Here is a 27,042-nt window from a genome sequence, read left to right on the forward strand (position 1 = left end):
TAGTCTGTGATATTCCATTTGCTCTCTCGTTACTCATATTACTTTGGTTAATTTAATGTCACGATTTATTCGGAGGTATGTGACATACTACTGGATTTGCTTATAATGTCACGGTTTTCACGGAAGGTGTTGGATTTGCCTGACACCTTACAAACCACCAAAAGGTATTTAAAAGGATCAGGTCAGGACTCAGTGCAGGACAGTCCATTACAGGGATGTTATTGTAGTGTAACCAATCAGCCACAGGCCGTGCATTACATTCAGCTGCTCGATCGTGTTGAAATATGTCACCACAGGCGGTGCAACACATAACGATGCAATCGCCATCTCTGAATTGCTCTCCAACAATGGGAAGCAAGAAGGTGCTTAAAACATCAGTGTGGGCATGTGCTTTGATAGTGCCATGCAAAACAACGAGGGGTACAAGCCCCCTCCATGAATAACACGACCACACCATAACACCACCGCTTTCGAATTTTACTGTTGGCACTACACACTCTGGCTGATGACGTTCGCTGGGCATTCGCCATAGGCACACCCTGCCAACGGATCGCTACACTGTGTACCGTGATTCGTCAATTGACACGACATTTTTCCACTGTTCAATCGCCATAGGCACACCCTGCCAACGGATCGCCACACTGTGTACCGTGATTCGTCAATTGACACGACATTTTTCCACTGTTCAATCGTCCAATGTTTATCCTCCTTACACCGAGCGAGGCATCGTTTGTCTATTTATCGGCCTGACGTGTGGCTTATGAGCAGCCGTTGACGGTGAAATCCAAGTTTTCTCACCTTCCACCTAACTGTCATAGCTGTGGATCCTAATGCAGCTTGGAGTTCCTGTGCGACGGTCTGGATAGATGTCTGCCTGTTTACACATTACAACCCTCTTCAACTGTCGTCGGTCTCTGGCCGTCAACAGACGAGATCGGCCTGTTCGGTTTTGTGCTGTACATGTCTCTTCACGTTTCCACTTCACTATCACCTCGTAAACAATGGACCTAGAGATGTTTGGTAGTGAGGAAATCTCGCGTACAGATGTATGACACAAGTGACACACAATCGCCTGACCCGTTCGAAGTCCTTGATTTCCACGAAGCGCCCCATTCTGCTCTCTAAAGATGGCCAAACACTACTGAGGTTGCTGATATGGAGTACGTGGCAGTAGGTGTCAGCACACTACACCTAATATGCGCAACGTATGTTTTTGGCAGTGTATGGATACTTTAGATCGCCTAGTGTATATGAACGATACACTGCATCCTTTTTTTCACGAACTAACACCTAACGAAGAGATGTACTGTTATTTGATGAAGCAGTATGCTAGACAACTCATAACCAATGCTTATATGACAGCAATAAGAAGTGGTTTTGACGATAGGTTAGTTGACTGGTCTCCTCGTTCTCCAGATCTAACAATGTGTGATTTTTATCTTTGTAGAATTTTAAAAGACGGGGTGTAAGCTACCAGTCCCTGGAAGCTGGAAGAGTTAGAGTTCGGCTGCCCATTTCCCGGATTTCGGCAGCCGAAAGTCGGCAAGAGCTCGCTGATGGGTTCAGGAGATGTCGGCCTGCTCTTACAGACAGAGGGGCGTCGTTTTGAGCACCTGCTGTAAATGAAGCTAAGCCTAAGCTAGTCAGATGACAACTCTGTTTATACTCAATTTTCAAAATTTTAGCAGATGCTGATATGGAGGATCGAAGTTCTTTGGAAGCATCTGTAGCATCAGGAAAGAAACTGAACACGCCTTAACCGATGGATGGGCAGAGAATGTGCAGCTTTTTCAGATTACAGAGTCTGAGTGTGCAGAGAAAAAAAGCGCTTCAGCAGCGTTGCGAAAGAAGAAGTTTTTTAGGCGAGCACCTCAGCGGACACCGAAGACTGGCACAGGACCGAAAAAGTAATGAAAATTTCCTTTAAAGGGAGTCCGGGCGCATCTTAAAGAAAAGGGGGAATCTCAAAAATTCACTTCTTTTCATTAGAACTGAGAAGAACACGCGTACTACTCTTTTGTTTGCCGGCTGTTTTCGCGACGCATGGATGTGCGCTATCGAGAGTGGAAGTCAAATTTATTCCATATTTTTGGATTTCCAGAAGTCTTTGGACATAGTTCCTTACAAGTGTCTTCTAACCAAACTGCGTGCCTCTGGAAAATCACCACAGTTGTAAGACTGGATTCGTGATTCCTGTCAGAAACATCAGAATTCGCAGTATTAGACGGAAAGTCAACGAGTAAAACAGAAATAATATCCGGCGTTCCCCAGGGAAGTGTTATACGCCCTCTATTGTTCCTGATCTATATTTATACATATCAGTAGCCCTCTTAGACTGTTTTGAAATGATGCTGTCATTTACGGTCCTGTAACGTCATCAGATGGCCAAAACGAATTGCAGGATGATGTACATAAAGTATCTGTATGGTGCAAAAAGTGGCAATTGAGCCTGAACAAAGAAAAGTGTGAAGCCATTCACATGAGTACTAGAACAAATCCAATAGAATTCGATTACGAGATAAGTCACACAAACTAAAAGGCTGTACATTGAACTAAATACTTAGGGATTACGATTACAAATTACCTGAATGAGAACGATCACATAGATAATGTTGTGAGTAGAGCACATAAAAGACTGCGATTCATCGACAGAACACTTAGAAGGGGCAACAGGTCTACTAAAGACACTGCTTACAACACGCTTGTTCGCCCTATTCTGGAGTACTGCTGTGCGGTGTGGGATCCGCATCAGGTGGGACTGACGGATGACATCGGGAAATTTCAAAGCAGGGCACCTCGTTTTTTATTGTTGCGAAACGGGTGAGATAGTGACACAGACATGACACTTGAATTGGTGTGGCACTCTCTAAAACAAAGGCGTTTCTCCATGACACGGAATCTTCTGATGAAATTTCAAACCCCAGTTTTCTCCTCTCTTTGCGAAAACATTTTGTTGGCACCCACCTACATAGCGACAAATGGCCATGACGATAAAATAAATCAGGGCTCACACAGAACAATTTAAGTGTTCATTTTTGACGCGCGCTTTTCGAGAGTGGTACGGCAGAGAGACAGCTTGGAAGTGGTTCATTGAACCCTCTGCCAGACACTTTATTATGAATAGCAGAGTAATCACGTAGATTTATTTTGTTGTAGATATAGATGTGCCTAAATTGGCTCCAGGATACGGCTGGAAATAGATAAGAGTAAACGTGAATGGAAGTGAAGTAGCGCTCACGTTAATAATACTCTCCTGGAAATGGAAAAAAGAACACATTGACACTGGTGTGTCAGACACACCATACTTGCTCCGGACACTGCGAGAGGGCTCTACAAGCAATGATAACACGCACGGCACAGCGGACACACCAGGAACCGCGGTGTTCGCCGTCGAATGGCGCCAGCTGCGCAGCGTTTGTGCACCGCCGCCGTCAGTGTCAGCCAGTTTGCCGTGGCATACGCAGCTCCATCGCAGTCTTTAACACTGGTAGCATGCCGCGACAGCGTGGACGTGAACCGTATGTGCAGTTGACGGACTTTGAGCGAGGGCGTATAGTGGGCATGCGGGAGGCCGGGTGGACGTACCGCCGAATTGCTCAACACGTGGGGCGTGAGGTCTCCACAGTACATCGATGTTGTCGCCAGTGGTCGGCGGAAGGTGCACGTGCCCGTCGACCTGGGACCGGACCGCAGCGACGCACGGATGCACGCCAAGACCGTAGGATCCTACGCAGTGCCGTAGGGGACCGCACCGTCACTTCCCAGCCAATTAGGGACACTGTTGCTCCTGGGGTATCGGCGAGGACCATTCTCAACCGTCTCCATGAAGCTGGGCTACGGTCCCGCACACCGTTAGGCCGTCTTTGCTCACGCCCCAACATTGTGCAGCCTGCCTCCAGTGGTGTCGCAACAGGCGTGAATGGAGGGACGAATGGAGACGTGTCGTCTTCAGCGATGAGAGTCGCTTCTGCCTTGGTGCCAATGATGGTCGTATGCGTGTTTGGCGCCGTGGAGGTGAGCGCCACAATCAGGACTGCATACGACCGAGTCACACAGGGCCAACACCCGGCATCATGGCGTGGGGAGCGATCTCCTACTCTGGCCGTACACCTCTGGTGATCGTCGATGGGACACTGAATAGTACACGGTACATCCAAACCGTCATCGAACCCATCGTTTTACCATTCCTAGACCGGCAAGGGAACTTGCTGTTCCAACAGGACAATGCACGTCCGCATGTATCCCGTGCCACCCAACGTGGTCTAGAAGGTGTAAGTCAACTACCCTGGCCAGCAAGATCTCCGGATCTGTTCCCCATTGAGCATGTTTGGATGAAGCGTCGTCTCACGTGGTCTGCACGTCCAGCACGAACGCTGGTCCAACTGAGGCGCCAGGTGGAAATGGCATGGCAAGCCGTTCCACAGGACTACATCCAGCATCTCTACGATCGTCTCCATGGGATAATAGCAGCCTGCATTGGTGCGAAAGGTGGATATACACTGTACAATTGCCGACATTGTGCATGCTCTGTTGCCTGTGTCTATGTGCCTGTGGTTCTGTCAGTGTGATCATGTGATGTATCTGACCCCAGGAATGTGTCAATAAAGTTTCCCATTCCTGGGACAATGAATTCACGGTGTTCTTATTTCAATTTCCAGGAGTGTAGTACCGGTAACTAGAACAGCGCACGGCTGGAAATAGATGAGAGTAAACGTGAATGGACGTGAAGTAGCGCTCACGGTAAATAATAGTACCGGTAACTAGAACAGCGCACGGTGAAAAATGCGCTACGTAGCAGTTCACCCATTGTCAACCTTTTAGATCAAAACATTATGATATGAGAGCAGCACCGGGCCAAAGCGTCGCATCGCGTCGTCGAAGCGATTTTTTTCTCGCAGAAACAGGTTTAACTTTGACTCATGTATTTTTGTACTTGTTGCGGCACTGTATAATCTTTCTTGTATGCACTCTCATAACTAGAGCAAAACTCTTCAGACGTCCAAAAAATTATCACTTCGACGATCACCCAGAGGTCGTCGAAACGATAATTCTTTGGGCGCCTTAACGAAATACTTGAAATACCTGGAGACTGTTCTACAGACTATTTAAACGGAGGTGAAACGTAATAAATAACTTCCTCTTACGGTAGAAACGACTTCCGATGAAGTGAAAACAGAGTAAAATGCTTTTGTATTGCGCTACGTTGACTTTTCTAAGGAAAATCAATACAGAATAATACACTGTTTTCACTATCGTTGACTGTGACAATAAAACTACTCAGTCAGTCCCTAAGATGATTTGCGACCAGGTGTATGACACAGGAGCTGTGTGAAGGGCACCCATCAGGGAGATCAAGGTCATACATTTAAAAAAAATACGCGGGCAATTTTTGCTGCTTGGGGCGCTCACTCATTAAAACTTTGTAGCACCCACGCTGCTTAGAGCTGTGGGGATGTAGCTACTTTTTTCGGTACTGTTTCATAAACATAATTTCTTTTCGTTCTAGTCCCCAAATATATGAAATTTTAAAAGGGATGAGTGGAGCATCCCTTTGTGGCCTATCAGCAACGAGATGGGCTAAATCTACATCTACATCTACATGGATACTGAGCAGGCCGCCATACGGTGTGTGATTGAGGGCACTCCGTACCAGTGCTAGCAGCACCAGCACTACTGCAACAACGGTAGACGTCGAAAGTCTGGACGAATGGATCCTGTGCGCTCGTCTGCTAAGCATTTGCAAAGGTTATAAAAGTCGGCTGAAATTGTTTTTAACTTTGACAGCCGGCCGGGGTGGCCCAGCGGTTCTACGCGCTACAGTGTGGAACCGCGAGACCGCTACGGTCGCAGGTTCGAATCCTGCCTCGGGCATGGATGTGTGTGATGTCCTTAGGTTACTTAGGTTTAGTAGTTCTAAGTTCTAGGGGACTGATGACGTCAGAAGTTAAGTCCCATTGTGCTCAGAGCCATTAATCCATTAACGTTTCCTGCGGAGGCACATATTGAACTAAAGAGCATACAGTACTGGAAATCATTTCAATGTGTCTCGGAGTCTTCGATGCGTCACAAATTATTAGCTGCAATAAAAATAAGTAACATTGCATTTCACGCAAAGGAAGCCGAGGTAGATGTTACACGAGCCAATATTAAGAGTGTCTTCCGAAGTGCGCAGGAGCTGAAAAGTGCGAGAACTATCGCACAATCAGCTTAACAGCTCATGCATCCAAGTTGATGAAGAAAATAATGTAGAGGACGATGGAACAGAAAATTGAGGATGCATTAGATGACGTTCAGTTCTGATTTACGAAAGGTAAAGCCATCAGAGAGGCAATTCTTACATTGCGGTTGATAATGGAAGCAAGACTAAAGACAAATCGAGAAAGGTTCATAGGATTTGTCGACGTGGAAAAAGCGTTCGACAATGTAAAATGGAGCAAGATGTTCGAAGTTCTGAGAAAAATAGGGATAAGCGATAGGAAGACACAGGTCATAAAAAATATGTACAAGAACCAAAAGGCAACAGTAAGAGTGGACGACCAACAACGAAATGCCAGGATTAAAAATGATGTAAGACAGCGATGTACTGTTCAATCTGTACATCGGAGAAGCAGTGATGGAAACAAAAGAAACGTTCAGGAATGGAATTAAAATTCAAGTTTAAAGGATGTCAGTGATAAGATTCGCTGATGACATTCCTATCGTGAGTAAAAGTGAAGAAGAATTACATGATCTTCTGAATGGAATGAGCCATCTAATGAGTACAGAATATGAACTGAGAGTAAAGCGAAGAAATACGATAGTAATAAGAAGTAGCAGAAATGAAAACAGCGAGAATCTTTACATCACTACTGATGGTCACGAAGTACTTGAGGTTAAAGAATTCTGATTCGTAGGCTACAAAATAACCCATGATGGACAAAGCAAGGAGGACATCAAAAGCAGACTAGCAATGGCGAAAAGGGCATTCTGGCCAAGAGAAGTATACTAGCATCAATTGTAGGCCTTAATCTGAGGAAGAAATTTCTGAGAATGTAGTTGGAAGCACAGCATTGTATGGCACGTCTTGACTTGAAGTTGCCCGATTTGTAGGCGAGTGAACATGTGCTGTGGAATGTCTCGATAAGGAAAGGCATACAACTAGCAGGTATGTCATAAAAGCAGTCTTACCGTTAGGGCCAACGACAAATGCCACAGCTTGTCAACTGCAGTCAGTTTCAAATCCACGAAGGAAAGCTGCCGTCCCTGAATACACGGCCATATCGCAACGTTCCCGGGCGATATTTGCTAAGAGAAACGTATGCCACGGAGTTTTGACTAAGCACCCGATAAGACTGTACATCTTCAGCAGGCCAAACAACACAGAATCTGAGTTTTAGCACACTGGACTCGCATTCGGGAGGACGGCGGTTCAATCCCGTCTCCGGCCATCCTGATTTAGGTTTTCCGTGATTTCCCTAAATCGTTTCAGGCAAATGCCGGGATGGTTCCTTTGAAAGGGCACGGACGATTTCCTTCCCAATCCTTCCCTAACCCGAGCTTGCGCTCCGTCTGTAATGACCTCGTTGTCGACGGGACGTTAAACACTAACCACCACCACCACCATCTGAGCTGTGGCTGGCTGAAGGTGTGTAATATGTTCCCACAAGTCACAGTTTCGCATTTTTCCACTGATGTCGAGGTGTCGGGGGCACAATGAGGCTGCCGTACAACCCACACGTCTCCAATGACCTCTGTGACGAAGGGCCATCAAATTGGCTGAACAGGGATGGCTAGTCGACAAATGCAAGGATGTAGAAGCATACATCACTAGGGGTGGGATAGACACTGCCTACAATAAAGTTAAAGAGACCTTTAGACGAAAGAGAACCACGTGTATGAATATCAAGAGCTCAGACGGGGAACCAGTCCTAAGCAATGAAAGGAAACAGAAAGTTGGAAGGAGTATGTGTTGTTGGGGTTTTTGTCATCAGTCTACTGACTGGTTTGATGCGGCCCGCCACGAATTCCTCCCCTGTGCTAACCTCTTCATCTCAGAGTAGGACTTGCAACCTACGTCCTCAATTATTTGCTTGCCGTATTTCAATCTCTGTCTTCCTCTACAGTTTTTGCCCTCTACAGCTCCCTCTAGTACCATGGAAGTCATTCCCTCATGTCTTAGCAGATGTCCTATCATCCTGTCCCTTCTCCTTATCAGTGTTTTCCACATATTCCTTTCCTATCCGATTCTGCGTAGAACCTCCTTATTCCTTAACTTATCAGTCCACCTAATTTTCAACGTTCGTCTATAGCACCACATCTCAAATGCTTCGATTCTCTTCTGTTCTGGTTTTCCCACAGTCCATGATTCACTACCATACAATGCTGTACTCCAGACGTACACCCTCAGAAATTTCTTCCTCAAATTAAGGCCGGTATTTGATGTTAGGAGACTTCTCTTGGCCAGAAATGCCTTTTTTGCCATAGCGAGTCTGCTTTTGATGTCCTCCTTGTTCCGTCCGTCATTGGTTATATTACTGCCTAGGTAGCAGAATTCCTTAACTTCATTGACTTCGTGACCATCAATCCTGATGTTAAGTTTCGTCGTGACCATCAATCCTGATGTTAAGTTTCTCGCTGTTCTCATTTCCACTACTTCTCTTTACCTTCGTTTTTCTCCGATTTACTCTCAAACCATATTGTGTATCCATTAGACTGTTCATTCCGTTCAGCAGATCATTTAATTCTTCTTCACTTTAACTCAGGATAGCAATGTCATCAGCGAATCGTATCATTGATATCCTTTCACCTTGTATTTTAATTCCACTGCTGAACCTTTCTTTTATTTCCATCATTGCTTCCACGATGTACAGATTGAAGAGTAGGAGCGAAAGGCTACAGCCTTGTCTTACACCCTTCTTAATACGAGCACTTCGTTCTTGATCGTCCACTCTTAGTGTTACCACCGTCGCTTTTAATGTCACCAAAGGTTGTTTTGACTTTCCTGTATGCTGAGTCTGTCCTTCCGACAATCATATCTTATTCGATGTCTTCACATTTTTCCTGCAGCCATTTCGTCTTAGCTTCCCTGCACTTCCTGTTTATTTCATTCCTCAGCGACTTGTATTTCTGTATTCCTGATTTTCCCAGAACATGTTTGTACTTCCTTCTTTCATCAATCAAATGAAGTATTTCTTCTGTTACCCATGGTTTTTTCGCAGCTACCTTCTTTGTACCTATGTTTTCCTTCCCAACTTGTGTGATGGCCCTTTTTAGAGATGTCCATTCCTCTTCAACTGTGTTGCCTACTGCGTTATTCCTTATTGCTGTATCTATAGCGTTAGAGAACTTCAAACGTATCTCGTCATTCCTTAGAACTTCCGTATCCCACTTCTTAGCGTATTGATTCTTCCTGACTAATGTCTTGAACTTCAACCTACTCTTCAACACTGCTATAATGTGATCTGAGTCTATACCTGCTCCTGGGTATGCCTTACAATCCACTATCTGATTTCGGAAACTCCGTCTGACCATGATGTAATCTCATTCAAATCTTTGCGTATCTCCCGGCCTTTTCCAAGTATACCTCCTCCTCTTGTGATTCTTGAACAGGGTATTCGCTATTGCTAGCTGAAACTTGTTACAGAACTCAATTAATCTTTCTCCTCTTTCATTCCTTGTCCCAAGCCGATGTTCTCCTGTAAACGTTTCTTCTACACCTTCCCCTACAGCAGCATTCCAGTCGCCCATGACTATTAGATTTTCGTCCCCCTTTACATACTGCATTACCCTTTCAATATCCTCGTACACTTTCTCTATCTGTTCATCTTCAACTTGCGACGTCGGCATGTATACCTGAACTATCGTTGTCGGTGTTGGTCTGCTGTCGATTCTGATTAGAACAACCCGGTCACTGAACTGTTCACAGTAACACACCCTCTGCCCTACCTTCCTATTCATAACGAATCCTACACCTGTTATACCATTTTCTTCTGCTGTTGATATTACCCGATACTCATCTGACCAGAAATTCTTGTCTTCCTTCCACTTCACTTCACTGACCCTACTATATCTAGATTGAGCCTTTCAAAATGGTTCAAATGGCTCTGCGCACTTTGGGACTCAACTGCTGTGGTCATTAGTCCCCTAGAACTTAGAACTACTTAAACCTAATTAACCTAAGGACATCACACACATCCATGCCCGAGGCAGGATTCGAGCCTGCGACCGTAGCAGTCGCACGGTTCCAGACTGCGCGCCTAGAAGTGCGAGACCACCGCGGCCGCCAATTGAGGCTTTGCATTTCCCTTTTCAGATTTTCTAGTTTCCCTACCACGTTCAAGCTTCTGAGTATACAGAGGGTCTATACAAGGGCAATGTACTAGAGGGTAATATTATGGAAATTTAAGAGGATATAGAAGAAGATGAACTAGGAGATATGATACTGACTGAAGAATTTGACAGAGCAGTGAAAGACCTAAGTAGAAACATGGCCCTAGGAACAGACAACATTCCATTAGAACTACTAATAGCCTGGGGAGAGACAGCCATGACAAAACTCTTCCATCTGCTGAGGAAGATGTATGAGACAGGCGAAATACCTCCCGACTTCAAGAAGAATATAAGAATTCCAATCCCAAAGAAAGAAGGTGTTGACAGGTGCGAAAATTACGGTAGTAAGTCATGGCTGCAAAATACTGACACACATTTTTTACAGACGAATGAAACAACTGGTAAAAGGCGACCTGGGGGAAGATCAGTTTTGATTGCATAGAAATGTTGTAACAAGCTGGGCAACACTGACTCTATGACTTATCTTAGAGGATAGGTTAAGGAATGGGAAACCTACGTTTCTACAATTTGTAGGCCTTGAAAAAGCTTTTGACAATGTTGACTGGTATACTCTCTCTCCAATTCTAAAGGTGGCAGGGGTAAAATACAGGGAGCAGAGGGCTATACGCAATTTGTACAGAAATCAGATGACAGCTAAGAGAGACGAGAGGTATGAAAGACAAGGATGTGTTGAGAAGGGGGTGAGACAGAGTTGTAGCCTATCCCTGGTGGCATTCGGTCTGAATATTGAGCAAGCAGTAAAGGAAAGAAGAAAAATTTGGAGTAGGAATTAAAATCCATAGAGAAGATATAAAAATTTTGAGATTTGCGGATAACATTATAATTCTGTCAGAGACAGCAAATGACCTGGAACAGCAGCTGAACAGAATGGACAGCGTCTTGAAAGGAGGATATAAGATGAATATAAACCAAAGCAAAACGAGGATAATGGAATGTAGTCGAACTAAATCCGCTCATACCGAGGGAAGTAGATCAAGAATTGTAAAACTGGAAATAGTAAATGAGTTTTGCTGTTTGGGGGAGCAAAGTAAGTGATGATGGTCGAAGTGGAGCGGATACAAAATTTAGACTGGAAATGGCTAGGAAGCGTTTCTGGAGAAGAGACATTTGTTGACTCCAAGTATAGATGTGACAGGAAGGCTTTTCTGAAAATGTTTATATGGTGTTTAGCCGTGTGTGGAAGTGAAACATGGACGAGAAACAGCTTAGACAAGAGGAGGACAGAAGCTTTTGAAACGTGGTGCTGCAGAAGAATAGTGAAGAGTAGACGGGTAGCTCAAGTAACTAATGAGCAGGTACTGAATAGAATTTGTGGCTCAACTTGACTAGGAGAGGGGACCGGTTGGTAGAACATGAAGGGATCGGCAGTTTACTGCTAGAGGGAAGCATTGACATCATAGAGGGAGGCCAAGAAATGAATACACTAAGCAGATTTACAAGGATGTATGTCGCATTAGTTATTCAGAGATGAAGAGGCTTGCACAGGATAGAGCAGCATGGAAAGCTGCATCAAACGAATCTCTGGACTGAAGACCACAACAACACCTACAGAGGATGCAGTTCGGGCCGTAAGTGGTTCTGTGAAGTTTGAGTGTACTTTTTACTCTAGCCTACTTATTGAGGTTGCAGTGAACACTAACCACAGTGTTTATTTAAACATTTTCGTTGTCAAAGTGTTGCCCTTTCTGTGCAGGTTTGATGCTGTACACGCTGCAGCCTTTCAAGATGACAACTGCTGAGTTCGTAGGGCTGAACACACACGTTCCCGATTTGACTCTGCTGACGGTTTTTGTACCTCTACAGATCCATTTACCATTTATACGGCACGCCTCAGAAACGACGAGGCCTCTATTCTACACGGAAGTGAGGCCACTGTTTAGGCACAGTATGGGAGTGCGTATTTGAGAGGGGTGGAGAGAAGGACGGCTGGGATGGAGAGCTCATCGAGTGCAGGCACGCGACCGTCGTGGAGTCGAGTCAAAGAGAGGCCGCGAGCTGAGAAAGAGGAGCAGCGCAGATGTCCCTCCACGCCCTCGGTGTGAGGCGCTGCGCAGGAGTACGTCAGACGGCTGCAGATGTTTGGATGCTGGGCTGGGCGTGTGTGTGTGGGGGGGGTGGGAGGGGGAAGAGGTGGCAGGTGGGGGGGGGGGAGGGCGCGGGTACAGTGGGGGGAAGGGGGGGGCGACCCCAGGAGGCGGGAGCCGCCGCCGCCGCCGGCCACTGCTGCGCCTGCCTAGTCTCCTGTCGTCAGTGTTCCTCATTCTTAAAAGCCACCACTGTCAAAATGAGGGGAAATAAGCAAACGACCAAAGCCTTTTTTTCTGTCTGTCTTATCTTCGTAATCTTACTCTCCCACACATCAGTATCAAAATTATATGTAGTTGCCCAAATTTCGAAAGCTTCGAAAGGCTGAAAATATACAAAAGAATTACTTTTTACTTACCTTCCTTATCTCGTTGTCGTTGTCGATTGCTCAAAGTCTTATCTAGGGGTACATTATTGCAGCTGGAATCTCGATTTTGCAGGTTCTTGATGACTAGATAACCGAAGAAGATTTGCCTCTATTATTCTTGGATTTTATTCTTTGTCGCTCTTTGAACATCACACCGTTCTTACATTTTCCAGCTTAGAAAAAAAAAACAATAACATTACATTCCATTTTTGGTGACAAACTTAAAAAACGTCTACTGCCATCAGAGGCGTGGCCACCAGTACTTACACTTTGCGGTACTCACATTATTCCAAAGTGTTTGGAAAAGCAAAAGAGTTTACAAACTTTCTTTGCCAAAGAATAATCTTCGCTAAAATATATCATTATTCTTTAAATCAATCTAGAAATAACTTTAATATTTAGTGTTACACTGTACATTTAATAATATTTCAAACATACCACAAATTTCTTAATTTCAGTTATTTTTAAAATAAGACTAATTTTAACTCTTAGTACATATCAATTGTAACACATAATTTCTTTCTTATATATTGTAGCCTCACATACACTACATCGTATACAAAATCATATGAATTCCTTTAATGAAACAGCTGAGATAATTTTAACCCTTGCAAGAATCGATGGTACGTATGGTGTCGGTTATCTCTATAAAAAAAAAAAAGAAAACAACGTAATATTAGGGGACGGAGACTCATTATAGTGTTATAATTGGATAAGCTTCCTCGGCCAGAGTCAGTCGACATAAAAGTTTTCTGGGTGTGGTACCGCGTCACAGTGCATGAAACTACAGCTGCTGGAGAAAAACCAACGTTTGGGTTCACTAGCAGCGCCCTAGTTATGCAGTGTCCGTTATATTTCGTTGTTTCTGGTCACTGCGCATGCCATTACATTAAAATTTTAAAAAGATAGTTCGTTTCATTGGTCACTTAAGGACGAAGGAGAAGAAACTTTTGCCCGCGTCTCGTGGTCGTGCGGTAGCGTTCTCGCTTCCCACGCCCGGGTTCCCGGGTTCGATTCCCTGCGGGGTCAGGGATTCTCTCTGTCTCGTGATGACTGGGTATTGTGTGATGTCCCTAAGTTAGTTAGGTTTAAATAGTTCTAAGTTCTAGGGGACTGATGACCATCGATGTTAAGTCCCATAGTGCTCAGAGCCATTTGAACAATTTTTTTTGAAGGAACTTTTCCTGCCGCTGTGGCCGAGCGGTTGTAGGCGCTTGAGCTGCTACCGCGCGACCGCTACCGTCGCAGGTTCGAATCCTGCCCCGTGCATGGATGTGTGTGATGTCCTTAGCTTAGTTAGGTTTAACTAGTCCTAAGTTCTACGGGACTGATGACCTCAGAGGTTAAGTCCCATAATGCTCAAAGCCATTTGAACCATTTAGAAGGAACTTTATTTTGATAGGTTATTGAGATGTTGCGTAACTTGGAACGCAATAGCTCGTCTGATGCCTTCCTGTATTGGTTCACATGAGGTATGCACAATAGCAGATTACTCTTACAGCATAATTTTAACACTGCCACTACCACCAATATTTACTGGCGATGCATTTTGTATGTTTTCGAAACTGTTGTCTGAACTAATTTTACTCTAGATTTAAGGATGTCGGGTCCGAACTGCAGTATGAGCAGCAGATACTTGCAGCAAGCTTCTCCCACAGAGTAGCAGTATATGTAAGCCCTATTTTCCAGTTGACAGAGCTTCAGAAACTGAGGACTGATCAATGTTCTTGCTGAAGCAAGTAAGAATATTGTGGATAGGTGGACGTAGAATTAATTACGGTGTCCAGAGTTATTCGAAAGACTGCACACGAAGCGAAGGAGCTGACAGGGTAGCCAAAATGAAACAACCTAACGAGGTGGAACTAAATCTCAGGCTATGGAGTTTCAGGAACGACAAGACAATCAATGAAAACGCCTCTGAACTTCAGCAGTGTACTGTTTAGTCGACAATGTTGTGCATTGCACAAATGTCCAATTGGCAGACCATTAGCACATTTTCCTATGATGTACGTGACGCACTCAGTTCCACGTAACTCAGACGCTGGACAGCTAGACAGCTCTCCTCATCTGACGACCCCCAAAATTATTTTTTATTTCCCAGGGTCGTCTCAATATCCTCGTGTACTTATCACCAATTCCCGACGCAAAAACAAAGCCAGCTGTTACAGTTTCTGTGCAGTCTCTTGAATCTCCCTGTGCTCTGGTAGGGAGTAGTAAGACAACTGTGGGATCCATAAAAGATTTAAGCAAGATTACCTACCTGCCGCAGTGTTCTTACTGCCCACTCCCGCGGAATGAATACCTTATCTCCTTTAGGTGCAGTGCACCAGGAGACGTAACCCCAAATCAATCTGACAAGAGTCAGAATAACTAAAGGTCCCTGACAGTAGGTCAGTAGGTTGCGAGGTGAGAGCAGAAGATCTTGATGAGTTTGTCTCTGTTCGTTGACCACTTTTTAATTTGTTACCCTTTCGGACACCAAGGAATTTTACACAAACAGTTTCATTTGATTTGTGACCATTAGCGCCTAATACTGCTGCAAGTAGGCCACTGTTGCTTGTTTGGAAATGTGTAATGCGACTCTCTTTGGTATTAAGACTCATAAACTGCCAGCTGTGAACCGCACGTAGCCATCTTCGACTTTCATCCTTGTTTTGTGAGGCTCAGTTTGGATTCTTGATTAGTCTGTTTGGGTCACGAGCTGTAGTTTTTTAACCGCACGCTAGAGTCTCTAAAAGGTTATTTATGGAGATTAAGAGCGATAGTGGGCCCAGCACCGGCCTTTGTCGAAACTCTCATGTCGTGTTCCCCCTCAGTCTGAGCTTAGTTTCCTGCCTGTAACACCCCATCACTTCCGAAACGAATGTCAGAGTCCACATATGGAAGAGGAATTTGACTTACCACAACTCGTTAATAATGGAAAGTGTGAAGTTTCACATGAGTACTAAAAGAAATCCGCTAAATTTCGATTACGTGACGTTGTTGTTGTTGTGGTCTTCAGTCCTGAGACTGCTTTGATGCAGCTCTCCATGCTACCCTATCCTGTGCAAGCTTCTTCATCTCCCAGTACTTACTGCAACCCACATCCTTCTGAATCTTTTTTCTTTTGTTTCCTTTACTGTTTGCTCAATATACAGATTGAACAACATCGGGGAGAGGCTACAACCCTGTTTCACTCCTTTCCCAACCACCGCTTCCCTTTCATGACCCTCGAGTCTTATAACTGCCATCTGGTTTCTGTACAAATTGTAAATAGCCTTTCGCTCCCTGTATTTTACCGCTGCCACCTTCAGAATTTGAAAGAGAGTATTCCAGTCAACATTGTCAAAAGCTTTCTGTAAGTCTACAAATGCTAGAAACATAGGTTTGCCCTTCCTTAATCTAGCTTCTAAGATAAGTCGTAGGGTCAGTATTGCCTCACGTGTTCCAACATTTCTATGGAATCCAAACTGATCTTCCCCGAGGTCGGCTTCTACTAGTTTTTCCATTCGTCTGTAAAGAATTCGCGTTAGTGTTTTCCATCTGTGACTTATTAAACTGATAGTTCGGTAATTTTCACATCTGTCAAGACCTGCTTTCTTTGGGATTGAAATTATTATATTCTTCTTGAAGTCTGAGGGTATTTCGCCTGTCTCATACATCTTGCTTATCAGATGGTGGAGTTTTGTCATGACTGGCTCTCCCAAGGCCATCAGTAGTTCTAATGGAATGTTGTCTGCTCCTGGGGCCTTGTTTCGACTCAGGTCTATCAGTGCTCTGTCAAACTCTTCATGCAGTATCGTATCTCCCATTTCATCTTCATCTACATCCTCTTCCATTTCCATAATATTGTCCTCAAGTACATCGCCCTTGTATAGACCCTCTATATACTCGTTCCACATTTCTGTTTTTCCTTCTTTGCTTAGAACTGGGTTTCCATCTGATTTCTTGATATTCATACAAGTTGTTCTCTTTTTTCCAAAGGTATCTTTAATTTTCCTGTAGGCAGTATCTATCTTACCCCTCGTGAGATAAGCCTCTACATCCTTACATTTGTCCTCTAGCCATCCCTGCTTAGTCATTCTGCACTTCCTGTCGATCTCATTTTTCAGACGTCTGTATTCCTTTTCGCCTGCTTCATTTACTGCATTTTTATATTTTCTCCTTTCGTCAATAAAGTTCAATATTTCTTCAGTTACCCAAGGAGTTCTATTAGCCCTTGTCGTTTTACCTACTTGATCCTCTGCTGCCTTCACTACTTCATCCCTCAGAGCTACCCATTCTTCTTCTACTGCACTTCTTTCCCCCATTCCTGTCAATTGTTCCCTTATCCTCTCCCTGAAACTCTGTACAACCTCTGGTTCTTTCAGTTTATCCAGGACCCATCTCCTTAAATTCCCACATTTTTGCAGTTTCTTCAGTTTTAATCTACAGTTAATAACCAACGGATTGTGGCGAGAGTCCACAATTTTATAGATCGCTATTCCTATAGTACACTTAACTCTGCCAGGAAGTATGCACCAACTCGTTGCTTACATAAATAGCTAATGGATGATTGTATCAAATCAGCAGGAACTCCATCAGACCATCATTATTATTAAACTTAACTGATGTCATGAATCTTTAAACACTAGGTCATAGCCAAGAGAATTTCTTGTTTTAGTGGTCTGATGACTTTGTAATGTCCTTAGTTTCTCCACATTTGAAACTAAAGTCTTTTGAGTGGAGAAGCAGTATCTACACAAATAAATCTGATGCGTCTGTACGGCACTCGCTGCTACTGTGAGGAAGTAACCAGTGTCGGCATATGGCAGAGGATGACACGGTCGCAGGTCGGCATCTGACGGTAAACTGGACCTTATTCTAGAGCTACTCATTTTAGTACGTATCTTATCATGAGGAGTTGGAAGTGGTATATTGATGGAAAATAAACAATTCTTCATAATCCCCACCCACTAAATAAATTTGAATCGACCCCCATTCTGTCATCTATCGCAGACAATGGGTACGCTCTTGATAGCAGAAGTTATAAACGTAGCTCTATGGCATGATACACAGAGACGACGAAAACGGGTTAATTAACTTTATAGACAAAATTGAAAACCGAGCGTCTGTATCTTAATAACATAGGGGACTGGCTACACGAGTATTCGGCGCTGTAGATGGAATACGTAACCACAATGCGATGCACACATATACATGGTGATTCACGAAGATAGGCAAGTATTCTAATATGTTATTCTACAAGTAAAACTAAAGAAAAAAGTTCACATGAACATTGTTCCACAAATGTTTATTCACGGAGTTACGGGTAATAAAAGATTTTGCCTGAAATTTAGCAACTTCGCTAATATGGAGCCATCACAAAAGTGTACGAGGTTAAAACAAAGCTCGATTTCCATTTATTTTGTTGTTAGTGGTCTGGTGAATCTAATAAAAAGTGTTCCAGACGATTATCTGCGGTACTTTTCCAGAACATTCAGAGAAGCAAAGACTGTTACACAAGTAAATTTGTTTACTTCCCTGAAACGAGCAACAAAATCCGTTCACACACGTGCAGCTAAATGCACTGAACTCGGTGTAGACATTTTTGAACATTTATTGTGGATTTCTGTGAAACTGCATGTACACTGTACAACTTCGTTAACATGGAGATTTGTTTTTTCCGGTTCAACATGAATTCACTTGTGCTATGAAATTAATAAAAGCAGATTATCTGACAGATTCATACAGTTTCACTCAACGTCACTACCTCCACTTTTGCAAATTTAAATTTTCTACAACTTCTGTTGAAAACTTTGTGCAATTGTCTGTAATTTAAAAAAAAAAACAAATTGGGCCGAGTAGTTAATAAACTAAACATTTTATGAAGTAGAGTCTTTACTTCTGTGGATGTTCTGGAAAACCACTGCAGGCACACGTCTGTGGCATGTTTTATTAGATTCACCAGACCAATAACAACAAAATAAATGGAAATCGTGTTTTATTTTAACCTCGGACAGTTTTGTGATGGCTCCATATTAGCGAAGTTACTAAATTTCTGGCAAAATCTTTTATTAGCCGTAGTTCCGTAACAAAACATTTGCAGACCTATGTTTATTTGAACTTTTTTGTTTAGTTTTACTTGTAGAATGACATATTTAAGTATTTGCATACCTTCGTGAATCACCCTGTGTATCTCTGCTCTGCCTGGGTACAACGCCTAAACGTAGCGAGTGCGGAATAAGAGAGGCGCCGTGGGCGAACGCACGGCGTCCACTGCCGGCTGGCTCGCCTCTGTACTCGTAGGCAAGTAAGCCAATTTTTAAGGGAATGGACAGAACAGATAAATTCCCGTGTGGCTAACAACGTTGTCTAACGCCAATGGATTACAATACGAATGTGAGAAATGTTTACTGACCTTATGCCAATATCAGTGAAAGATGCCTCGGATCAGTAAGGATTCAAACGAAAGTTATTGATATTTAATCATAAAGAAAATGCAAGGATACAGCTTGAAAGTGGAGCATGTACACACAGAGTTTGTTTGCAATCTACTAAGTACGAAAACCCATCTTCACTCTTTCCAAAGTCCCGAAGCACTGTTCCTTTACCATGTTGTTGTTGTCCTCAGTCCATAGGCTGGTTTGATGCAGCTCTCCATACTGCTCTCTCCTGTGCAAGCTTCTTCATCTCCAAGTAACTGGTGCAACCTACATCCGTCTGAATCTGCTTAGTGTATTCGTCTCTTGGTCTCCCTCTAGGATTTTTACCCTCCACGCTGCTCTCCATTACGAAATTCCCGTGATGTCACAGAACGTGTCCTAACAACCAATCCCTTCTTCTAGTCAAGTTGTGCCACATATTCCTCTTCTCCCCTATTCTATTCAGTACCTGTTCATTCGTTACATGATCCACCCGTCTAATCTTCTTCTGTAGCACCAATTTCGAAAGCTTCCATTCTCTTCTTGTCTAAACTACTTATCGTCTACTTTTCACCTCTATACATGCTTACACTCCTTACATGTACGTTCAGAAAATTCTTCCTGACTCTTGATGTCAAAAATATTTATCTTCTCCAGAAACGTTTTCCTTGCCAATGTCGGTCTAAATTTTACATCCTCTGTGCTTTGAGCGTCATCAATTATTTTGCTCCCCAAATAGCAATCTTACATTCTACTTTAAGTGTCTCATTTTCTAATCAAATTCTCTCAGCATCACTTGATTTAATTCGACTACATTCCATTATCGTCGTTTTGCTTTTGATGATTTTCATATTATATCCTCCTTTCGAGACACTGTCCATCCTGTTCAAATCCTCTTCCAAGTATGTTGGTGTCTCTGGCAGGGTTACAGTGTCATGGGAAAACTCAAATTTTTCTTTTGTTTCCTATACGGTTTGCTCAGTATACAGATCGAATAACATCGGGGATAGGCTACAACCCTGTCTCATTTCCTTCTCCACTATTGACTCCCTTTCATGGCCCTCGGCTCGTCCAACTTCCATCTGGTTTCTGTACAAATTGTAAATAGCCTTTTGTTTGCTGTAGTTGACCCCTGACACCTTCAGAATTTGAAAGAAAGTATTCCTGTCAAGATTGTCAAAAGCTTTCACTAAATCTAGAAATGCTTTCCTTAATCTATTTTCTAAGATAACTCGCACGGTCAGCAATGCCTCACGTGTTCCAACATTCCTACGGAATACAAACTGACCTTCCCTGTGGTCGGCATCTACCATTTTCTCCATTCCTCTGTAAAGAATTCGTGTTAGTATTTTGTACCCGTGACTGATCAATACCTGCTTTCTTTGGCATTGGAATTATTATATTATTCATAAGTTTGAGTGTATTTGGCCTATGTCATAAATGCTTCTCCCAGGGGATTGTTTCTACTTAGGTCTTTCACTCCTCTGTCAATTTCTTCACACAATATCATATCTCGCATTTCATCTTCATCTACGTCCTCTTCCATTTCCGTAATATTGCCCTCCAGCACATCACCGTTGTATAGATCACCCATCTATTCTTACTACCTTTCTGCTTTGCTTAGAACTAGTTTTACACCTGAGCTCTTATTTTGCCATACATGGTGCAAATATTATTCATTGTTGTTTGTTAGCGATAAAATTCCCCTGTCAGAGCATAACCAAGGTGAATATCTTCCTCTTTAGAAGACCCTGACAGAAAAATGTAGAATCGCCTGTGTCAATCCTCATCCCGCCTTCCTCTTCAAAAAATTTAGCGCACGAACATTTTTCCGCGTTTTTAACGCAGATTCTTTTACCCAGTCTTTCTTTATAGCTAAACCTACATACTCAGCGTTTTTCTCTGACTGCCACGTATGTCTCGCGCTGCCTCCTTTATCCTCCCATTGAATTACACTGCATCCAACTGCCAGTGCCTCCTACGTCACTTACAGTCTCTCCTGTTTTCCTTCGTTCCCACTGCCACAAGTCTTCATGACACCTCGGCAGTTTGTTAGTTAGTTAGTTACTTTCATGTTCCATAGATCATTTTGCAAGATAAATCGTCATGAAGTGGCCAGCCGCAGTGGCCGAGAGGTTCTAGGCGCTTCAGTCTGGAACCACGCGACTGCTACGGTCGCAGGTTCGAATACTGCCTCGAGCATGGATGTGTGTGCGGTCCTTAGGTTAGTTAGGTTTAAGCAGTTCTACGTTCTATGGGACTGATGACCTCAGAAGTTAAGTCCCATAGTGCCCAGAGCCATTTGAACCCGTCATGATGCAGAACGAGTCCTTTTACATTCATTCTGTAAATTAATTGTACATATATTCGTACTCTAAACATAGTCATATAATTCTTTTTTCCCCCGAAATGAAAACAAGGAAATACAGACAGAGTTAGCAATTCCTGCCCATCCATCAAATTTTACACATTACAAGCATAGAAATCCTTCTACGGAATAGAAGAAGCTGTCGAGGAGAAACGTTTTCAATTTATTTTCAAATTTTACCTTGCTGTCTGTTAGAAATTTTATATCACAGGGTAGGTGGTCAAAAATTTTTGGTTGCAGCGTGATGCACCCCTTTCACCCCTTATGTATATCATTGTTCCTTTTGAAGTGTAGTGGGTTATTTACAACAAACTTCATGGGGGAATAAATATATGGTGAAGCAGTAGTCAGAATTCCCAACTCCTTAAACAGATGTTTAAAAGATCACGAGGTAGAATACAAAATTTTGGGGACTAGTGCTAATATCTGGAAAGTAGAAGTAGTAGATCTTGCACCGCTAGGTGGCGAGAGTTGCATATGTGATGCGTCAGTGTGCAGAGTGGCATTCAGCTGGGAGGACGTGTCACGTGTCCACACTGATTTCCATAATACTCTGTGTTTGGTGTGTGGCGATTTTACGAAGGCGCAGCGTGTTGAAGTGTCCGCGGACCTTCGTCAGACCGCATCTGATGATCCAACCTTCTTGTCGCGGGTTGTCACTTGCGACGAGAGCTGGAATTACGGTTATGACCCAGAGACAAGGCAACAATCGTCCCAGTGGGAGAGACCGGACTCTCCAAGACCCAGAAAAGCGGAGACAGGTGAAGAGCAAAGTGAAAAGCAGCATCATCGTTTTCTTTGATAACAAGGGAATTGTGCACAAGCAATTCCTCCCATGGAAGCAAACAGTGAGTTCCGCGTACTACTCTGACATTTTGCGACGGCTCCGCGAAAACGTGCATTGACGACTGCCCGAACTTCCGCATCAAGGGAACTAACTGGTGCATCACGACATCGAGCCCTGTCACACGTCCTTGCTCACCAGGACCTTTTTGACAAAAAACAACATGGCTGTTGTACCCCATCCACCGTACTCACCAGACTTGGCACCTTGCGACTTCGCGCTATTCCCAAAACTGAAACTCAAGTTGAAAGGCCGACGGTCTGACACTCTAGAGAGTATTCAAGAAGCATCGCTGGCGATGATAAACACCCTCAAAGTACAGGACTTCCAGAAAACATTTCACCCGTAACAGAAGCGCTGGGACTGGTGTGTACGTGCGGATGGGAACTACTTTGTAGGTGATGGTGACTGTTAGTCCAAAGGGAAAGTTTTCAAAAGATGGCAACACGAGTCCAGAAAATTTTAGATAGCAGCTCATATTACTCTTTCACCATATTTCTGGGCAATGACGATCTTTCTTAAAGATTAGTTACCCCAAAACAGAATTGCATATGACATTACAGAATGAATATAATCGAAATGTGCCAGCTTACTGTTGCCTCTCTCCGGAAAATTTGCCCTGATTCTAAGTGCAAATGTGCTCAAACTAAGTTGTTTTAGGAGTTCCAAAATATGTTGTTTTTTTTAATTTAAATTCTCATCAATACGGACACCTAAGAATTTTGAAGTTTCACCCTATGTGTAATTTCTTCAATGTGTGTTACACTTATCACTGATGCAGTTGCCCTAGAGGTGGAAAACTGAATATGATGTGTCTTTGTGAAATTCATGCTGACACCATTCGCAGAAAACGAGTCAATAATACTTTTGAGAATTTTGTTCACCATTTCTTCCATTTCTGTATGGATACTGGGAGTGATTACACTACTGGTGTCACCTGCAAAAACAGCTAATTCTGCTTGTTTACATTAGTTGGTAGATCATTTACATATATGAGAAACCGTAGTGGACCTAAGATTGAGCCTTGGGGAACTCCATATGTGATTTCTCCCCAATCAGAATTGCATTCCTTGATTCCGTTCGTTGAATTTCTGCGTTCATTTGGTTAGATATGATCCCTTCGTTGGCTATACCATCAATCCCATAAAACTTCAATTTATCTAGTAAGATACAATCAAATGGCTTGGATAGTTCATAGAAAATACCTGTCTGTGCTGTTTTGTTATTTAATGCATGTAATAGCTGGTGTGTGAACATGGAAATGAAATTCTCGGTGTGTGTGATTTATTGGGGATATTATTGTTGCCAATGTGAGATATACGTTTTTAGAATACATCACCTTCTCAAAAATTTTGGAAAATGACGTCAGCAGTGAAATAGGTCGGGATTTACTGATGTTTCACTTATCAAGTTTCTTAAAGAGGGGTCTAACGATGGCATATTTTAGTCTCTCTTGGAAGATGCATTGAATCAGTGATGTATCACATATTTCAGACAATACTAGAATTATTAAATGGGAACAAATCTTTAGTATTCTATTGCAAACACCATCAAAACCAGAAGAGCTTTTATTCTTGAGAGAATGTATGAACCACTTAATTATGTTCAAATTTTCTGGAAGGTTGAACCTATCTTTTTCATTTCACTCACATGTTTCAAATTTCATTTCAAAATGTGCCCTTCCCTATACACAGCCCTTCCCCCACCCACCCTGCCGCTTTCCAACGCTGTGTATGGTCTTCACTCGTCTGTATTTGTCATTTCCACTGTCTCCTCTCTCTTTTGCCTCCACTGTTTCTTTCTCCATCCATCTCTCCATCTGTCTTATTGTCGCCGTCTCTCACTGACCATCAGTATCTCACTCTCATTCGTCCCCACTGTTATTACCTTCACAAATCTGTCTTTCTCTTTCCCTGCCATGTTCTGTTTTCCACCATCATTATGTTATTGCTCTTTGTCCCTCACTGACGCACCCTCCCCTCCCTTACGTGCGCAATATATCTCGGCTACTCTGTTTCAGCGCAAAAAACCGCGAGCGTGTTCTCATGCCAAAGCGTTTGGTGCACCTGGCTCCCCACTCCCTGTCAAAGTCTTTTAAAGGGGAACGTATTCGCCTTTTTTGTGCTCTGACAGGCACTTTCTCCTGCTGGTCTGTAACACGGTGTCCTGCTTATACAAAAGAGAATTCTGCAGGTCAGTACAATCTGGAAAGGTTATGTATGTACTTCCCCTCATTTATATAATTTGACGCTTATAAGCTATAAATACAGGGTGTTTCAAAAATGACCGGTGTATTGGAAACGGCAATACAAACTAAACGAGCAGAGATAGAAATACACCGTTTGTTGCAATGTGCTTGGGACAACAGTACATTTTCAGGCAGACAAACTTTCAAAATTACAGCAGTTACAATTGTAAACAACAGATGGCGCTGCGGTCTGGGAAACTCTATAGTACGATATTTTACACATATCCACCATGCGTAGCAATAATATGGCGTAGTCTCTGATTGAAATTACCCGAAACCTTTGACAACGTGTCTGGTGGAATGGCTTCACATGCAGATGAGATGCACTGCTTCAGCTGTTGAATTGTTTCTGGATTCTGGAGGTACACCTGGTCTTTCAAGCGTCCCCACAGAAAGAAGTCACAGGGGTTCATGACTGGCGAATAGGGAGGCCAATCCACGCCGCCTCCTGTATCTTTCGGATAGCCCAAAGCAATCACACGATCATCGAAATATTCATTCAGGAAATTAAAGACGTCGGCCGTGCGATGTGGCCGGGCACATCTACATCTACATGACTACTCTGCAATTCACATTTAAGTGCTTGGCAGAGGGTTCATCGAACCACAATCATACTATCTCTCTACTACTCCACTCCCGAACAGCGAGCGGGAAAAACGAACACCTAAACCTTTCTGTTCGAGCTCTGATTTCTCTTATTTTATTTTGATGATCATTCCTACCTATGTAGGTTGGGCTCAACAAAATATTTTCGCATTCGGAAGAGAAAGTTAGTGACTGAAATTTCGTAAAAAGGTCTCGCCGCGACGAAAAACGTCTATGCTGTAATGACTTCCATCCCAACTCGTGTATCATATCTGCCACACTCTCTCCCCTATAACGCGATAATACAAAACGAGCTGCCCTTTTTTGCACCCTTTCGATGTCCTCCGTCAATCCTACCTGGTAAGGATCCCACACCGCGCAGCAATATTCTAACAGAGGATGAACGAGTGTAGTGTAAGCTGTCTCTTTAGTGGACTTGTTTCATTTTCTAAGTGTCCTGCCAATGAAACGCAACCTTTGGCTCGCCTTCCCGACAGTATTATCTATGTGGTCCTTCCAACTGAAGTTGTTCGTAATTTTAAGACCCAGGTACTTAGTTGAATTGACAGCCTTGAGAATTGTACTATTTATCGAGTAATCGAATTCCAACGGATTTCTTTTGGAACTCATGTGGATCATCTCACACTTTTCGTTATTTAGCGTCAACTGCCACCTGACACACCATACAGCAATCTTTTCTAAATCGCTTTGCAGCTGATACTGGTCTTCGGATGACCTTACTAGACGGTAAATTACAGCATCATCTGCGAACAATCTAAGAGAACTGCTCAGATTGTCACCCAGGTCATTTATATACATCAGGAACAGTAGAGGTCCCAGGACGCTTCCCTGGGGAACACCTGATATCACTTCAGTTTTACTCGATGATTTGCCGTCCATTACTACGAACTGCGACCTTCCTGACAGGAAATCACGAATCCAGTCGCACAACTGAGACGATATCCCATAGCTCCGCAGCTTGATTAGAAGTCGCTTGTGAGGAACGGTGTCAAAAGCTTTCCGGAAATCTAGAAATACGGAATCAACTTGAGATCGCCTGTCGATAGCGATTTCAGAAATTAGAATATCATAATTTTCATCCGGACCCTTATGCCGTACGCGTGCTAAAGTAAATCTAGGCGCACGCGTACGGCATAAGGGTCCGGATGAAAATTATGATATTCTAATTTCTGAAAACGCTATCTCATTCTATTTTTCATGCTGAAAATTTTGAATATCATAATTTTCATCCGGACCTACGCGTGCGCCTAGATTTACTTTAGCACGCGTACGGCATAAGGGTCCGGATGAAAATTATGATATTCTAATTTCTGAAAACGCTATCTCATTCTATTTTTCATGCTGATTAACACCATCTATATATCTTTTTGATACGTCCATGAATGACACGTTCAAGGTCATGGTAATGGTTGGCTTACAGTAGCTATTGTACGAGGTGGTTCTGGTACTCCATCTGTACCAGGACTAGATAGTTTTGTGGACAGAGATATAATTGCCTATCGTACTTATCATATAGCTGAACTTGCTAATAAAGACTTTGGTAAATCCGCATATATGTCGCCCTCTGCACTTGTGTTGTATAGTCGTAATAAGAGGAAAGTGTCTGTAAATGAATCTGTATTTATTTGGATTAAGGGTAAAGGTGTATGTGAGTATGTTATCTGTATCTGTATCTGTATCTGTATCTGTAGCGTAGCCGGCGGTTGTGGTTTCGGGGGAAGTTTTTTTTTTTGGAATCTGTTGCCGCTACTGCTCTTGTGGATGGACCTTGTGTATTTGTTGGATGTAGAGTTAATTTTAGCGTTGATATTA

General features: G+C 43.2%; 1 protein-coding gene across 6 annotated transcripts in view; it reads left to right on the plus strand.

Annotated features, from left to right (window-relative positions):
- The window catches only part of LOC126294950 (ankyrin repeat domain-containing protein 39-like), a 172,189-nt gene that overhangs the window by 67,267 nt on the left and 77,880 nt on the right, over positions 1-27,042 (plus strand). For 4 of the 6 annotated variants that reach the window (XM_049987168.1, XM_049987167.1, XM_049987171.1 and 1 more), the window contains exon 2: positions 24,397-24,569. The exons of the other annotated variants lie outside the window; for them this stretch is intronic. The gene's annotated coding sequence lies outside the window, so the exon portion shown is untranslated. The remainder of the gene's footprint in view (positions 1-24,396; positions 24,570-27,042) is intronic. 6 annotated transcript variants of the gene reach the window in all.

This window comes from Schistocerca gregaria, chromosome 11, assembly GCF_023897955.1.
Source record: "Schistocerca gregaria isolate iqSchGreg1 chromosome 11, iqSchGreg1.2, whole genome shotgun sequence".
Taxonomy (NCBI): domain Eukaryota; kingdom Metazoa; phylum Arthropoda; class Insecta; order Orthoptera; family Acrididae; genus Schistocerca; species Schistocerca gregaria.